Here is an 18,038-nt window from a genome sequence, read left to right on the forward strand (position 1 = left end):
ACAACTTGTATGTTGAACACCGGAGCTAAATCATCCTGGATCAATTAGGAAACCGGCCATCCAAAATCCAAATTGTCACTGAAAAACACTTGGAAAATATTCCTAAGTTTCTGGCCATTTTCACAACTCCGAATCCTCAACTTTGGAACTTCGTATCTTCCAATTCCCATGAGCGTTTGGTTTAATATTTTCACAATAATTAATTATGCCATGTCAACTTCAAATACATCCCTCTATCATGAAAAATGATTGCTTGAATTTATCATTGTCCATAAAGTCATGCACTTGGTAAGGTCAAAACTCTTAGAAAAAGTTCCAAGTGTTTGAGAATTCCAAAAGTAATGAGACCTTCACTTTCTAATTTGATTTCTTCCACTTCAAGAAACCTTTTGGCCTCAAATTTTTCATAGTATCAAATGCCCTCTTTGAGATCAGCCATCAAGCATCTCAAATGGATTTGTAGATTGCTCAAAATTGTCTTGTAAAGTCGGGTAGATATGATCATGAAGATTTGTACTCGGAAAATATTTCAAAACCTCTGTCTCACCAAAGAAGCAAGCACAACAAGATATCTTGTATTTTTTGTTAGTGGGGCATAGAATGCAAATGATGAGAATATGAGGTGGGATCTTAGGTCAAAAATTGGGGTATGACAGTACACATTTTATATTCGAAGGTGAAGTGAATATATATCATCATATATTGAGGAAATACGGGAAACAGGAACAATAATAAGCATGTAGAATGTGTTTGACGCCTTTGCCAAATCATATGAGGTGGGATCTTAAAATCATTTTGTATGCTGCATAATGTTTGATGTGGCCTCTGGAATCAACTCTAATGCATTGTTAATAATGTGCTTTGTAAATATTCTGAAATAGTCTAGAAGAGTTTAGATGGCATTCCTAATTTGTTTTTTCTCCTTTCAACACAAAATGTAGAGTTCTTTTTCTATAATTTTCCTATATAATTTACATCCTATAGCTGGAGTTTAGAGTTTTTTTTTCTATATTATCCCTATATAATTTAAGAAATAGTAGCATTCCTAATTTGTTTTTTCTCCTTTCAACAAAAACTTAAGCATGTTGTGATGTCGAATCAGTTCAAGTAAACCATTTTCTATCCTAAGTAATTATGCTTATATCTTATTGATCATATGTTACTTTTCCAAAAGTAATTATGATAAGTTAGATGGCAGCTATTAATGCCATTTTTGCTGGTGTCACTACTCTTGTCTCATATTTAGGCCCATTTATGATAAGTTACTTTGTTGATTACTTGAGTGGTATAGAGACTTACCCTCACGAGGGGTATGTCCTTGCAGGGACATTCTTCATTGCAAAGCTTGTGGAGACCTTCACAACGAGGCAGTGGTATCTAGGAGTGGACATTTTGGGGATGCATGTTAGGTCCGCTTTAACAGCGATGGTATATCAAAAGGGGCTTAGGTTATCGAGCTTAGCCAGGCAGAGTCACACAAGTGGTGAGAATGTTAACTACATGGCTATGGCTATTGATGTTCAGAGGGTAGGGGACTACTCTTGGTATCTACATGACATGTGGATGCTTCCTCTGCAGATTATTCTAGCCCTCACAATTTTGTATAAGAATGCTTGAATTACTTCCATTGTAACACTTGTTGCCACAATCATTTCTATTGTAGTCACTGTTCCCATGGCTCGGATCCAAGAAGATTATCAAGACAAATTAATGGCTGCTAAGGATGAAAGAATGAGAAAAACATCTGAGTGCCTAAGGAACATGAGGATTCTAAAGCTGCATGCTTGGGAGGACAGATATCAAATAAGATTGGAGGAAATACGTGGGAGTAGAGTTCAAGTGGCTTAGGAAAGCCCTATATTCTCAGGCTTTCATAACTTTCATGTTCTGGAGCTCACCTATATTTGTTTCAGCTGTCACTTTCGCTACTTGCATATTGTTGGGCGGTAAGCTAACTGCAGGAGGTGTACTTTCTGCTCTAGCGACTTTCAGGATCCTCCAAGAACCATTGAGGAATTTTCCAGACAAAAGTTTCTATTGATCGTTTATCTTGTTTCCTACTCGAGGAAGAATTGCAGGAAGATGCAACTATTGTCTTGCCACAAGGAATTTCTAACATTGCCATAGAAATTAAGGATAGTGAATTCTCTTGGGACCTTTCATCTGCCAAGCCTACTCTTTCTGAGATAAATATGAAAGGTGAAAAAGGGATGCGTGTCGTGGTTTGTGGTACGGTTGGTTCAGGGAAATCAAGTTTTCTTTCTTGCATCCTTTGGAGAAATTCCTAAGCTTTCTGGTGAAGTGTGTTTGTGTACTTAAGATTTTAATTCCATCTATATATATTTTTTTTTTCTTCTTTTTTTGCATTTTAGGGGATGTTTGGAATGACTTAATTGATGCTATCTACTAGCATAAGTACTTGTATACTGTTTGAGCATATGAAAACAACTCATGGCATGTCCATAAGCTATTTTCAGCTTATTTTCTATGTTCTCCCGGGAAGCTTATGAAAACAACATATTGCTTTATATGGAAATATTTTGACTTGATCTTATCTTTTGTTATAGAAATAGCTTATGCATAAGCACTTATTTGATAAGCGTTTATGCTATAAGTGCTCAATTAAGTTGTTTATCCAAACAGACCCTTAGTCTTTTGTTTTGTAACAATTTTTTAAGCGCTTCTGCATATGTCTCCCAATCAGCATGGATACAATCAGGAACTATAGAAGAAAATATACTCTTTGGAAGCCCAAAGGACAAAGCAAAGTACAAGAATGTTATTCATGCTTGTTCACTGAAAAAGGATCTAGAACTTTTCTCACATGGAGATAAGACAATTATTGGTGATAGAGGTATAAACCTAAACGGGGGTCAGAAGCACTCTACCAAGATACTGACATTTATCTTCTTGATGATCCGTTCAGCGCAGTTGATGCACACACTGGATCAGAGTTGTTTAGGGTTAGTTTTCCTTAACACATAGTTGATGTAACTGTTTTAACTTAATTGTATTTGCTTAATTAATGATATGGAACTGCAGGAGTATATGTTGACGGTACTAGCAAACAAAATTGTCATTTTTGTGACCCATCAAGTTGAATTTCTTCAGCTACTGATTTGATACTGGTATGGCTGTGTCATATTTTCTTGCATATTCGTGCATTTACGTAATAAGTGGCAAAGTTAATGGTTACACTCCATTTCACATTTGAGAATTGTGCATTCCATGCATGATGCATGCTCCAGGGTTTCAGATGCCTTCGCTTATTTCAACGTGATGTTTCAAATTCAAACTCATCTCATACCCTATTGATGTTTACATTATTAGTTCTTTCTTTTTGTGTTACATATGGTTTACGTGCAGGTTCATTATATCAAGTTTGAATATCATAACTGTGTATAGAGATTATGTTTTGAATCATGTTTCTTGATATTATTTTTATTCAATGTTCGATAAGAAAGAAAGCTAAGTAAATTTTGGCAATTATGCATTCTAGATATTTACTACTTGACAGATAGAATTGGTAAACATTTTAAAAACACACAGAAGAACCAGTTCAAAGATTGATTACATGAAATTTTTGTATTTCTAACCAGTTATATGTTAATTAAATCCATTGCTGCCATTAAAAAAAAAATTTAAATCCATTGCTAATACTTTCGCTGCTTTTCAAATAAATCCATATTTTTTACAACTTCGATCTCGGATCTGTTTATTAGCAATGCATCTGTAATTTATCTTTGTCTATAAAGCTATTAAATATATTTCTTTGAAGGACTGGGAAGAATCCTTTGACAAATGTACAATGTTATATGGAATTTTAATTCGATTTTCACTACAAAGTTTGAAATTTTAAAATAACTTAGGAGTATGATTGTGCAGTTCATATGAAGCGCAGACGATTCTTTCTAAATTTATCTTTCCATTTTTGAAGGTTCTCAAGGAAGGTTGCATCATACAAGCCGGAAAGTATGATGATCTTTTACAAGCAGGAACAGATTTTAAAGCTCTAGTTTCAGCTCACCATGAAGCCATAGAGGCTATGGATATTCCTTCTCACTCCTCTTGAAGATTCAGTAAGAAGTCCATGTGTTCTGCTAACGATATCGACAGTTTGACAAAGGAAATGCAAGAGGGACCATCATCTTCAGATCAAAAAACAACTAAGGAGAAGAAAAAAGCAAAAAGGTCTAGAAAAAAACAGCTTGTTCAGGAAGAGGAGAGGGTTAGAGGTAGAGTAAGCATGAAGGTGTATCTTTCATACATGGCAGAGGCATATAAAGGTTTATTGATTCCACTCATAATCATAGCACAAGCGTTATTTCAGTTCCTTCAGATTGCTAGTAACTGGTGGATGGCGTGGGCTAACCCTCAAACAGAAGGAGATGAGCCCAAAGTAACTCCCATGGCTCTTCTTCTTGTTTACATGGCCCTTGCTTTTGGCGGTTCTTGGTTTATATTTGTAAGGGCTGTTCTAGTCGCTACATTTGGTCTCGCGGCTGCACAGAAGCTATTCTTGAAGATGCTTAGATGTGTTTTTCATGCACCGATGTATTTCTTTGACTCTACACCAGCTGGAAGGATCTTGAACCGGGTATGTTTTATTTCATTTACTTATTTTTCCCTGTATATGGTAAGACAATAGTAACGTATCATCTGTATCCATCCAGGTTTCAGTTGATCAAAGTGTTGTGGATCTTGACATCCCTTTTAGACTCGGTGGGTTTGCTGCAACAACAATACAGCTTATATTGGTATTGTTGGCGTAATGACAGAAGTTACATGGCAAGTTTTGCTCTTAGTCATCCCAATGGCCATTGCTTGTTTGTGGATGGCAGGTAAAAGAAAAATTGTTGTGTTTAATTTTTTAATTCTCGTTGCATTACGATTTTATTTTATTAGTTGTTCTAACGATGACCAATTTCGTTGCAGAAATACTACATGGCTTCATCGAGGGAACTAGTCCGAATTGTAAGCATCCAGAAATCACCAATTATAAATCTTTTTGGTGAATCAATTGCTGGAGCATCAACCATCAGGGGTTTCGGACAAGAAAAAAGGTTCATGAAGAGAAACCTCTATCTTCTTGATTGTTTTGCACGATCTTTCGTCTGCAGTCTTGCTGCTATTGAGTGGCTCTGCCTGGGTATGGAGTTACTGTCCACCTTTGTGTTTGCTTTCTGCATGGTATGACTTGTTAGCTTTCCCCATGGAACTATTGACCCAAGTAAGTCATCTCAGTATCATACCATAGGATCCAAACTTATTTGAAGGGACCATTCGAGGCAATCTTGATCCTCTTGAGGAGCACTCAGATAAAGACATTTGGGAGGTTAGTATTCTTTATGTATATGCATGTTGGAAGAGGTTTTGCATTCTTATTATATATAGTAATATTGTAACAGATGAGTTATTATTTTTAATTGAAATAGAAGTATTGTTACTAAGGAAGGATGAAGGAATACGAGAGAGGCCAAGATATCTTACATTAAAAACATACATAAAACCGATATTAAAAAAAGAGAAAGAAACGATGTGAAGTCAATATACAAATGTTAAAAAAAGAAAAAGAAAAGTGTTTGGAGTCATAAGTAGCTTTCTTAACACGCAATTTGAAACCTGCAGTTATAGAAAATGGAGACAATTGGAGTGTAGGACAGCGGCAACTTGTTTCTCTTGGCCGAGCTCTACTGAAGCAGTCAAAAATACTTGTACTTGATAAAGCAACAGCATCCGTCGATGCTGCCACTGATAATCTTATCCAGAAGATCATTCGAACAGAGTTCAAAGAGTGCACTGTGGTCACCATTGCACATCGTATTCCTACTGTCATTGACAGTGATCAAGTTCTGGTGCTCAGTGATGGTATGTATTGTAATAGTCGTAACTTATCATTCTTTCTGTTCTTTTTATCCACTGGATTTGCATTATGGTTCATTAATCTATGCTTACCAGGATAATTTTGTGATGGCTTTGCAGGTCGAGTTGCTGAGTTTGACACCCCTTTACGACTATTAGAGGACAAATCATCCATGTTTCTAAAGTTGGTGACTGAGTACTCCTCGTGGACAAGTGGTATACCAGAATTTTAGATCAGATAAAAGGTCTAGAAACCTTTAAAGTTAGTAGTTGGGCGCCAGCTTGAAAACAGTTCAGAAGTCGAAACAGTAAGTGATGCCTCCCTTGCATGCTATTGATGCATTCGGCGCATGCCTAGACCAAAATAGAAAAGGAATGAAGAATCAAGTACCCCAGTGGAAGAAAACTAGTTTGATTTTTCCCTTTGAACAGATTCGAGGAATTCGTGCATGGTTAGCATGCTTTGTAACACAATAAGACAATCTGTGATTACAGGAAAGCAAGTATAGGCGTCTGAATTGGTTTCAATGATGTGCAATAAAGTAGTTTGTAGATTGAGGAACTAGAATTTTGCTTTAGTTAGAAAAATATAGAGTTTAAACTTTTCTTTGTATTCCATAACTTGTAGAGAATGTTCAGAATTAATTAATTTCTACCTTTGTATAGATTTTTCAACCATTTATTCACCGTAAATCATATTAGATTCCTACCTTTTGAAGATACATAAGAATAAGATACAGACACGTTAAAAAATCATGTTGGCATCACTACATATATAGTCATAAACACAAAATCTCAAGAAAAGTAATAAAATAGTAACACACAGAGTTTCAAAAGTCAGTTGGAGTCATTCCATACACATAAAGACAATAATTTATTACTTATAGAAGTAATGTGACATGTATCTAGTCATGTTTCATGAGATCCATCAAGGGTACATAAACTGTCCCACACCACATTGTGCGTCTGTTTGTATTGGCAGATTTCTCCATTGTCCTCTTTTAGTGAGGAATGGAATTTTTCATTGCTTTGGAACAATTTGAGGACCATATAATAAATTCAAAAATAAATAATGCTTATGTGAAAAATTAACAATCTATGTTACTGTATTTTTTTATGGAAAATAATTGATATTTTCCACTTGAGTGTGCTTCAAGTAATAACAAGAGAACATTGAGTTTCCTTCATCATGAGGCAACCTCTAGATCAAATCTAACTCATTGAAAAAGGTGAAATTAGAAGCCCCTTAAAACTTGAATAACTTCTCAATGCACATTGTGGCACACTTCAGTGATTATTATGGACTCTAAATTCAAGGATGGATCCTTTGAATACATCAACATGGATGGAAACAATGTGGGTGCAACAATGCACTTGCACCACAGAAGCACCAAAGGTGAGTCAAAAGATTGTTGTTGCATCAACATTTATGTAAACAACAATGTTCAAGGTGTTACAAATTCTGTGCTACATGATAGTGAGGTTAGGATGAGAGATCCAGGTGTTAGTATATATTTTGATGATTTTAAGGTTGATAAAGGAATTTCCTCTTACCATAAGAGACTTTATTGGGGAGAGAAACTTGGTTTTTGTCTTTGCATATTGATTTTGTTATTGGCTCTTATGTTTCTCTTGGTGCTTCTTTTCTCAACTACAATCATAATTTTTTCATGGTATATACCATGAAAAATCAAACATGCTCCTTGGAAAAAATTTCTTCCTCATAGAAGTATTTGCTTGTGAAATGAAAGGTGGGAATTATTTTTATTTTTGAGTATTTTTCATTTTCTTCATTTGTAACTATCATTATTATTAGTATTATATCATTATTTAATGTGGACCTCTCGGTAATTGTAATTTAATTTTTTTATATATATAATTTTATTTAATTTAGTAAACATAATTGGAAGCACACTTATATATTGAATTTCTTGATTTTGCTTACAAGGATCCTCATGCTAAAGATATGGATATGGATATATTTTTTCCTTACTCATAAAAAGTATTAATTCAAAGGTGAATCCGCTTCTGGTGATAGACTGAGTGTAAGGTAGGTTTGTTTGGGTATAGTAGGACTTGAACCTGCCACCATTAGGTTAAAAGCAGAAAATAAATTATTGATGGCAAGTGAGTACAGATATATAATCAGCAAATGAATTATGATATTAGTAATGGCATTGTTTGTTATAGATTTTTCTAAAATAGATTCTTGTGTAAAAAAAAATTACAACGAAATTTTTTATAAAAGCTTCAAATGAAAATTTGGTTTGAATAGTTATTCTTAAAATGTTATTTTAGGTATTTGATCATTTTATTGAAACTTTTTATGGAAATCAAAATTTCAAAAAAATCACTTAATTTTGAAGCTATTTCAAATAGATTTTCATAAAAATCATTTTGAAATATAACTTTTTGAAAAAATTGTGATTTTAACTATGTTTTGGTCTTCAATAATGTGTGTGTTTATATTATATGATGTTAACATTATTGTTTCAATTAAAAAAAAACTTGTAATATTTTGAAAAACGATTTTAGAAAATCTATTTTCAAAAATGCTAAGAAAAAATCCATGTTTTTAAAGCTAAAACAAACGGGCCCAATATTAATTGACAAAAGAATGGCATGTCAAAGTTGTTTATACTTAATGCGGAATTAGTGAATGTGACTCAACCATGTATACCGGTTAACATTTATGTATTGTTTACGGTTAACATTTATGTATTGTTTAAAACATGTTTGCATGTTTGGAGATAATGTAAAGAAATGAATCACAATAGTTATAATAGCTATAATAAACGAGCCACAAATACTTATAAGGTAAATTCTTCGGTAATCATGACTATTGTATTATGAGAAAAAACATAAGAAACGTTAAATCAAAGGAGACGGTCGTAAAAGTTGAATATAGGAAGTCTTTTAAAAAATTAGATGCAACATTTTCGGTGAACACGAAAATGGATGTCGGCTTAGCAATTGAAAGAGAGATATAGCAAAACCAAAATTGAAAGTGAAAGGAGGAATAATCGTTGGAAATAGGAAGAAAGTGGCGGGAATCAAATGGTGTTGTGGGCAAAAGTGGCGGTTGTATACAAATAATATAAGTAAGGTAATAGGGACATCGCATATACTTTTTTTTTTTTTCACGGTTCTACAATAGTTTTTAAAAATTTGATAATAAAGGACACGATAGCTTTACCAAAAATAAAATAAAGGACACAATAAACAGTATCACTCAAACCTAAGGGAGTTTTAGAATGAAAAATGGGTTTTAGCGATATTCACAGCAAGAACACCATGAATACGACGGACTTACGAGGGCAGCCATGAAAAGGGTAGAAATGAGACAAGACAGAGAAATATATATATCGGAATGTGTGTCAAACAACCAACGCGCAAGAAGAAATTCAAAAGGCAACTCGTATCTACAAGTTATTTTCTCTTCATCTATGTTGACGACCTTGGGATTGGGGGCGGCTTCAAGAGGGGAGGGGGAGTCGTCAGTAAGGAAGAAATCGAGGACAGGTACTACGTACGCCTTCAACAGGAAACGATTCACCTCGTCATATAAACAGTCCCCGGAATAGATGCAAAGGATTACATACACACAAATATTGACCCGGTTGTACAAGGTAAAAATATATTTAATTCATTTTTTTTATTGTTAAACTTTATTATTGTGTCAATTCTAACAACAATTCTTAATTAATAGGTTACATAGACGAGTTCTTCAAGACCGACCCGACAAATAATTATATTTTGGAATTATATGCAAAGCATTCAAGGGTAATTAAAATAAAATTGATTTGACCTAAATATTTGTTTTTCAAATTATGTTTAATTAATAACATTTAAAAATGTGAAATGCAGAAGAAGATTGGATGGACAAATTTTTGCGAGAAAGAATTTAATAGAGTTGGGTTGAAATTTAGACGTAACAAATTCAACCCTTCCCTATTAGTTCAGCTGTGTGGAGATATCAATGGCTGGAACTACCCAACCTTAGCAGGAAAAAATGTAAGTAATATTATGTATTTTGCATCTAAACTAATGCCTAGTCACATGTAAGTAATCTAGTTTTACACAGATCTATACAAATTTTCTATTCTAGTTCTCCCTAAGTAAGGAAGTGACAAATTTTGGTAGTAAGGCTGACTTCCAATAATGGCTTCACATTAGTTTCATTCACCAGAACATATACAAGTTCAAGGGCTCTTTTCCGAATTGAACATTAGTTTCATTCTAGAATTGTTGCACGGTGCCTCTGTCCAGCCTGAGCATCAGCAGTTACAGCTTTCATTAGCACATTTAGTGCAACATATCTGAAGGTAGAAGTAGGAAGAGTATGATTAACTACAATATTTAAATCAATTTGTCAGTTGATAAAAGTACTAAAATAAATAATTTGAACATGCATACAATAACAGAGATGTGAGAATATTGCCATTAAGTCTAACAGAGAACGCAAATAGATCAATTGATTGTATACTGCATCCAACAATCACACACACACGCCAATAATTTATAGGCATTGTTGTTCAAGACTCTGTAACATATATGCACAAAATCATACAAGCACATGTTTACAAAAATTCACAATCCAGTACACAATTTATCTATCAAAAGACATTAAGGAAGGTGGGAAACATTGTTAAGAGTATTAGGTATTGGGCCATAAGCCCATTTGTATATATATACATATATAGCTTTGTAATCTCCCATAGTCCTATTATTTGTTAAGTTATAAAAAGAATTTCTACAAGCATGTCATACTGGTCAGTAATAGATAACCGGATCATTTTTGTGCCCGTTAAAATAAGTGCCCTGGATTTAAAGTTGTAATCTAAGAAGGACTAGCATTAAAAGTGATAGCTTCTCCATATTCAGTAGTCAACATACTGGTTTGGGTCCATAGAATAAATAATAGGTGATTTGAATCGTACTTGATAGAAACAATGGGCCTTTTCTATCACTACCAAATTACTACAGGTGACCAGAGCTGTAGAAAGAGAAGTCAAAGGAGGAAGTGGGTCTAATTTCCAATGTGGGCCTAGATCTGGGTCTGGCCCAAATTGTCCCAACTCTTTTGGAGGGGGTAAGAGTAGCAATTCTGACTGGGTGTTTGTGAAAGGAAAATAAGCAGGAGGTTCTAGAGGGCCATCTGTTGGGCAAAGGAATGAAAATCAAGCCCAACATGAGAAGAAAAAAAATAGGCCCCGTGATAGAGGTTTTACCCGTCTACCTTATCAGGGGCTGATGGATAGAAGAAGGAAGAGGTTGTGTTTTAAATGTGGGGGTGCATTTCACCCTTTGCACCAATGCCCTGATAGGCAACTACGTGTAATGATAATGGAAGATGAAGAGGACGAGAATGGAGAGGCGAAGATGTTAGTTGTAGAAGTAGAGGGAGCAGAAAAGGAGAAGACGGAGATGTGAGTTTATTGGAGTTGAGTCACATAGCACACGAAAATCACCAAACAGTGAAGTTTCAAGGGTTGATTCGTGGCGTTCCTGTTCTTTTGTATCGAATTGAATTTTTTGATATATAGATATATTGAATAATTCTCACACATAATTTGAATTGAAAAAGCAACATATATTGAATTGAATTGAATAATGCTCACACATACATACATACATACATACATACATACATACATACATACATACATACATACATACATACATACACACACACAAACCATACATAAAAAACAGATGAAATAGAGATCTAGATGGATCGAATTGAATTTGAATTTGATATGTAGATATATAGATGAAATAGATGAAATTTTAACAATTAACAAACAAGAGCGACCGAACCAGAATCAAATTTTCCAAAAAACAAAGAAACAAGCACGATTACTAATTCAATTGATAAAGACGAAATCAAAACATACATCACAAATCTTTGGTTACTTTGAATCTTCAGGGAGTGTAGGTGTTTCTGATATAACAAAATAAGTATAACAAAATAACGAATGAGCTATTTTATATCAGTAGTAAAATCAGATTGAGACACATCGAACACGAAGTTGATATTAATTTGAAAAATTGAATTGTTGAACGTAAGCACATGTAACCGTGCCGTTTGCCGTGTGAGTGTCAGACATCGGCATGGGTCGATGTCTGTCGTATACCGATACCGACACGTGGTAAAAATCTAACACATCTTCAATCGAAAGTGTGGTACCACATAGTCGTAGATTATACATGAACCAGGATGTTTTTACAAAATTTTGAAAAGGATCAAGTTTTTTTAAAAATAAAATAAAAATCTTCTTCTTAAATCATTCCCAAAATGGAGTTATTAAATATTGTTAAAGAAAGTCTCTCCATTGCTTTGAAGTTTGAATGCGATGTGTGTTGTGAGGAAAATTGGAAATGAAAGTGGCAATTTATTGATCTCAAATCTCAATTGATGATAATAGAAATTACTAATTTTTATGTAATATCAATTCATTTTCTTACAAGTAGCTAAATTTTAATAAATAATTTGTCTTTGAAGAATAAAAAATATTAAATAAAAAAAATAGTTTTGCTAAAAAAAATGTCATCAAAAGACCTTATTCATTAATTCACTTTGGACTTCAAAATGTGAATATTTTCAATAGTTTTCCTTTTCGCGCCACCCAATATAGGTCACGCAGTCACGCCTCCTGGAAAATGACCAAAATATCCCCTTGATACTTGGGTAGTGAATTTAGTTCACAGATTACGTAGCTAGTGATAGTTTTTTTAACCCACTAAATAACATCCAAGGTTTGGAAAAAAAAAACATGGTTCGCTACTTACAAAGCGAACCACCTTCCCCTAGTTCGCAATGTATACACTGAACCTTTACCCTATAATATACGAGATCCACCGTCATTCCGTAATAATAATTTTTAATATTTAAACGTTATATTTTAAACGTCATTCTTTATAATATTAATATTTAATTAAAAAATTAAAATTTGTACATCCAAAAATCGATCCAAATTAAACATAACTAAATTGGATCGAATCAAAAAATATAATTAGCCATCTAAAATCAAACCGAATTGCAAATAATTTTTTCTTTAGATCGGATAAATTTAGTATGCATGAGATCCTGGGTTTGATTCTCATCTCCATCGTAAAAAAATAAAAATAAAATAGACATTATTTGTAATTTTTAAAGGACACAATTGACATAACCAAAAATAAAATAAAGACACATTATTCCACTGTGTAGCAAGAAAGGGGTTTTAGCGTTTTCACTAAAAACAGCAGGAACAAGATGAATATGGAACCAAAGGGGTTTTAGAGATTTGCGTTACTATTCCACTGTGAACACAGCAAGAAAGGGGTTTTAGAGATTTTCCAACATTATTTCCACTGTTTAATTTACAGCAAGATGAATATTGAGGACATCTTAAACATATTTAACGACAGGAAGGACAATGTGAAGGAAAAATCCATTTCTATAGTTTACGACAAAGCAATCAAATCCGCTTCTATAATTTATGAAAAAGCAATCAACTTTCTCAACTCAGAGGATGGAAAGGAATTCATAGAGACAAATATTGACCCAGTTATTCAAGGTAAAAATAAATTTAATTCCCTTTTTTATTGTTGAACACTTTATTATTGTGTAAATTCTAACAAAAATTCTTAATTAATAGATTACATTGATGAGTTCTTGAAGACCGAACCAGGAAAGACATACATTTTGGAATTATATGCAAAGCATTCAAGGGTAATTAAAATAAAATTGATTTGACCTAAATCTTTGTTTTTCAAATTACGTTTAATTAATAGGCTTAAATGCAATTTTGGCCCCTCAAGTTTCACAATTGCTTGATTTTGGCCCCCTACATTTCAATTGCTTGATTTTAACCCTCTAAGTTTCACAATTACTTGATTTTAGCCCTCCAAGTTTCAATTGCTCGATTTTGGCCCCCCAAGTTTACCCCCTTTTGCATTTGCTAGCCCCTCGTTGACTTTTTTGACTATAAATTGCTTGTGTGACATTTTAAAAATTAAAAATATGTTTTAATTAAAAAATAATAATATTTGCTTTTATAAAAATGTATTAAAAATTGTTTTTTTAATAAAAAGTTTAATAATTATTTTTTATTTTAAAAAAAGTTTACAAAGTTTTTAAAAAATAATTCATAAAATATTTTTTTTACTTTTTTATATAACAAAATTATTTTACAAACTACATATAATAAAAAAAATATTTTATAATTTAGTTTTTAAAAAACAATTTGTAATTTATTTATTTATTTTTAAATACTTATTTAATTTTAAAATGCCACATAACCAAATTTTAATCAAAATATTCAACGGGGGGCTAGCAAATGCAAAAGGGGGTAAACTTGGGGGGCCAAAATCGAGCAATTGAAACTTGGAGGGTTAAAATCAAGCAATTGTGAAACTTAGAGGGTTAAAATCAAGCAATTGAAATGTGGGGGACCAAAATCAAGCAATTGTGAAACTTGGGGGGCCAAAACTACATTTAAGCCTAATTAATATCATTTAAAAATGTGAAATGAAGAAGAAGATTGGATGGACAAATTTTTGTGAGAAAGAATTTAATAGAGTTTGGTTGAAATTTAGATATAACAAATTCAACAATTTCCTATTAGTTCAGCTGTGTGGAGATATCAATGGCTGGAACTACCCAACCATCGCAAGAGAAAATGTAAGTAACGTTAATTATATTAGTTTCTATTGCAACTGATTCACCACGAGCTACCTCCGCCTCCGATTCCAAACATCATCAACCAACCATTGAAGGGCACGCTCTACCTAAGCTAGTGCAACAGTTGGATGGTCCTTGGTCCCCGGAATAGATGCAAAGGATTACATACACACAAATATTGACCCAGTTGTACAAGGTAAAAATATATTTAATTCATTTTTTTTTATTGTTAAACTTTATTATTGTGTCAATTCTAACAACAATTCTTAATTAATAGGTTACATAGACGGGTTCTTCAAGATCGACGCGACAAATAATTATATTTTGGAATTATATGCAAAGCATTCAAGGGTAATTAAAATAAAATTGATTTGACCTAAATCTTTGTTTTTCAAATTACGTTTAATTAATATCATTTAAAAATGTGAAATGAAGAAGAAGATTGGATGGACAAATTTTTGCGAGAAAGAATTTAATAGAGTTGGGTTGAAATTTAGATATAACAAATTCAACCATTCCCTATTAGTTCAGCTGTGTGAAGATATCAATGGCTGGAACTACCCAACCATCGCAAAAGAAAATGTAAGTAATGTTAATTATATTAGTTTCTATTGCAACTGATTCACCATGAGCTACCTCCGCCTCCGATTCCAAACATCATCAACCAACCATTGAAGGGCACGCTCTACCTAAGCTAGTGCAACAGTTGGATGGTCCTTGGTCCCCGGAATATATGCAAAGGATTACATACACACAAATATTGACCCAGTTGTACAAGGTAAAAATATATTTAATTCATTTTTTTTTATTGTTAAACTTTATTATTGTGTCAATTCTAACAACAATTATTAATTAATAGGTTACATAGACGAGTTCTTCAAGACCGACCCGACAAATAATTATATTTTGGAATTATAGGCAAAGCATTCAAGGGTAATTAAAATAAAATTGATTTGACCTAAATATTTGTTTTTCAAATTATGTTTAATTAATAACATTTAAAAATGTGAAATGCAGAAGAAGATTGGATGGACAAATTTTTGCGAGAAATAATTTAATAGAGTTGGGTTGAAATTTATATATAACAAATTCAATCATTCCCTATTAGTTCAGCTGTGTGGAGATATCAATGGCTGGAACTACCCAACCATCGCAGGAGAAAATGTAAGTAATGTTAATTATATTTGTTTCTATTACAACTGATTTACCATGAGCTACCTCCGCCTCCGATTCCAAACATCATCAACCAACCATTGAAGGGCACGCTCTACCTAAGCTAGTGCAGCAGTTGGATGGTCCTTGGTCCCCGGAATAGATTTAGTAAGATTTTTTTTATTTATTTTTTTGATTTTATATATTAATAACAATATATTACTACTTTCAATCGGTGGCTTAGCGTTTGTCTTAACAAGGTTTTGAACATAAGGTGATTTTATTACTAATGATGCACGATTTAATGAGGCATTCTTCACAGACGTTGAGGCATTCTTCAAATACGTTAAGATTGATGTCTTCAAAAAGCACATTGCATTATTAAAAAATGAGGAACCTTTTTCCACTATCTCGTTCATGGCAAAAAAATTAGTACATTCAATCAGTGGCTTAGCGTTTGTCTTAACAAAATCTTGAACAGGAGGTGATTTTATTACTAATAATGCATGATTTAACGAGGCTTTTCTTCACATACGTTAAGATTGATGTCTTCAAAAAGCACATTGCATTGTTAAAAAATGAGGAACCTTTTTCCACTATCTCGTTTATGGCGCCTGTTTTTCTATTATGAGGAGAAAGTTTGTCAAAATTGATTATTTGAATTTACTATAGAACATATCTATACATGAAAATTAGTTGAACTTCATCAACCAATTCACCATGAGCTACTTGTGTTGGTGCCGCCACCTCCACCTCCAATTCAACAACTAATTCACCATGAGCCACCTCCGCCTCCGATTCCAAACATCATCAACCAACCATTGAAGGGCACACTCTATCTAAGCTGGTGCAGCAATTAGATGGTCTTTGGTCCCCGGAAGAGATTCAGTAAGATTTTTTATTTTATTTTTTGTTGATTTTATATATAATAAAAACAACTTATTACTACTTTCAATCGGTGGTTTTTTTTTTTTTTGATAATCCTTTCAATCGGTGGCTTAGCGTTTGTCTTAACAAGGTCTTGAACATGAGGTGATTTTATTACTGATAATGCACGATTTAATGAGGCATTCTTCACAGACGTTAAGAATGATGTCTTCAAAAAGCATATTGCATTGTTAAAAGATGAGGAACCTTTTTCCACTATCTCGTTCATTGCGTCTGTTTTTCTATTATGAGTAGAAAGTTGGTCAAAATTGGGGTTTCATTTTATTTTGGGGGGTGTGTGTGTGTTTAACATATCAAATATCTCTCGTGGGGTTTTGAAAGGAGAATTGGGAGAAATTAATGTTGAAGAATGTTAGAAATAATATAAAATCATTGATGTGGCTCTATCCTAACAGCTTAAACTTTTGAGATAATCGGTGATTTGACATGGTATCAGAGCCTCTATGACTAAGTGGTCTAGATTCGATCCCCGCTCACCTCACTTTCTAGTTAAAAAGTGGAATTTAAGCATATGGTAAGTGAAACCAACCTTTAGATATTAAATTGAAAACAACCAAATTTTATTAATCTAGAGTTCAAAAATTAGATTATGTGCAATTCTCCATTCTTGTTTAAAAAACATTGAAAAAAATACAAGTTAAAATAAATAATAAAATGAAAACCGTCAAAACGTTTTACTCTCATTTGCTTTAAAATAAGATTATATATGTCTTTCGTCCCTATTAAATTAACGATTTTTGGTTTTCGTCCTTAAAAAAACCCACATGTTTCACCCATACAAAAAATGTTGTTTTGTTTTTATTCCCAAATGGAAACAATTTTGACATTTTTTGTCATAATATGCACTTGTATAAACGCACTTGGGTTAATCTAGTGGAGTTGACTTGGAACCTTGAGGTGTACTCCTCTCGAGATTTTAGGTTTGATTGCCTCTAATGTCAATTTCGATGGACCAAACATATTTGATGGTTTCTCTCCCAACCCCCCTCAATTCTTTTCTACCCCCTGAATTTCCATTTTTGCCCTTGGGGGTACTGCGGTTTATACGAACCGAAATAAGCTGACATGCTGATAAATTTCGGTAACCACTTACCGAAATCTGGGACATTTCGGTTCGCAGGTACCGAAACAATTATTTCGGTAAAATAAATAAATATATATTATGCGGGTATGGGGCGGGGTGGGTACTAAGGTACCCGTACCCGCACTCATACCCGTTCATTTTTGCGGATAATTACCCATACCCGTGCCCATACCTAAAATGCAGGTTTTTACCCTACCCGTTGTGGGTAATTTTTACGGGTACCCTCTGGGTATGAGTCAAATTGCCATCCCTACCCTTAATCAATATCATAAGTCCTGTTATCTTTAAATTTTATTTAAATTTTATGTATGTCTAAATTTAAAT

General features: G+C 33.4%; 1 pseudogene; it reads left to right on the forward strand.

The window, feature by feature from the left end:
* Positions 1-1,191: 1,191 nt before the first annotated feature.
* On the forward strand, positions 1,192-6,515 carry LOC123904363 (annotated as a pseudogene).
* The last annotated feature ends 11,523 nt before the right edge of the window (positions 6,516-18,038 follow it).

The sequence above is a fragment of the Trifolium pratense genome, linkage group LG2, assembly GCF_020283565.1.
Source record: "Trifolium pratense cultivar HEN17-A07 linkage group LG2, ARS_RC_1.1, whole genome shotgun sequence".
In the NCBI taxonomy this organism is placed as follows: Eukaryota; Viridiplantae; Streptophyta; class Magnoliopsida; order Fabales; family Fabaceae; genus Trifolium; species Trifolium pratense.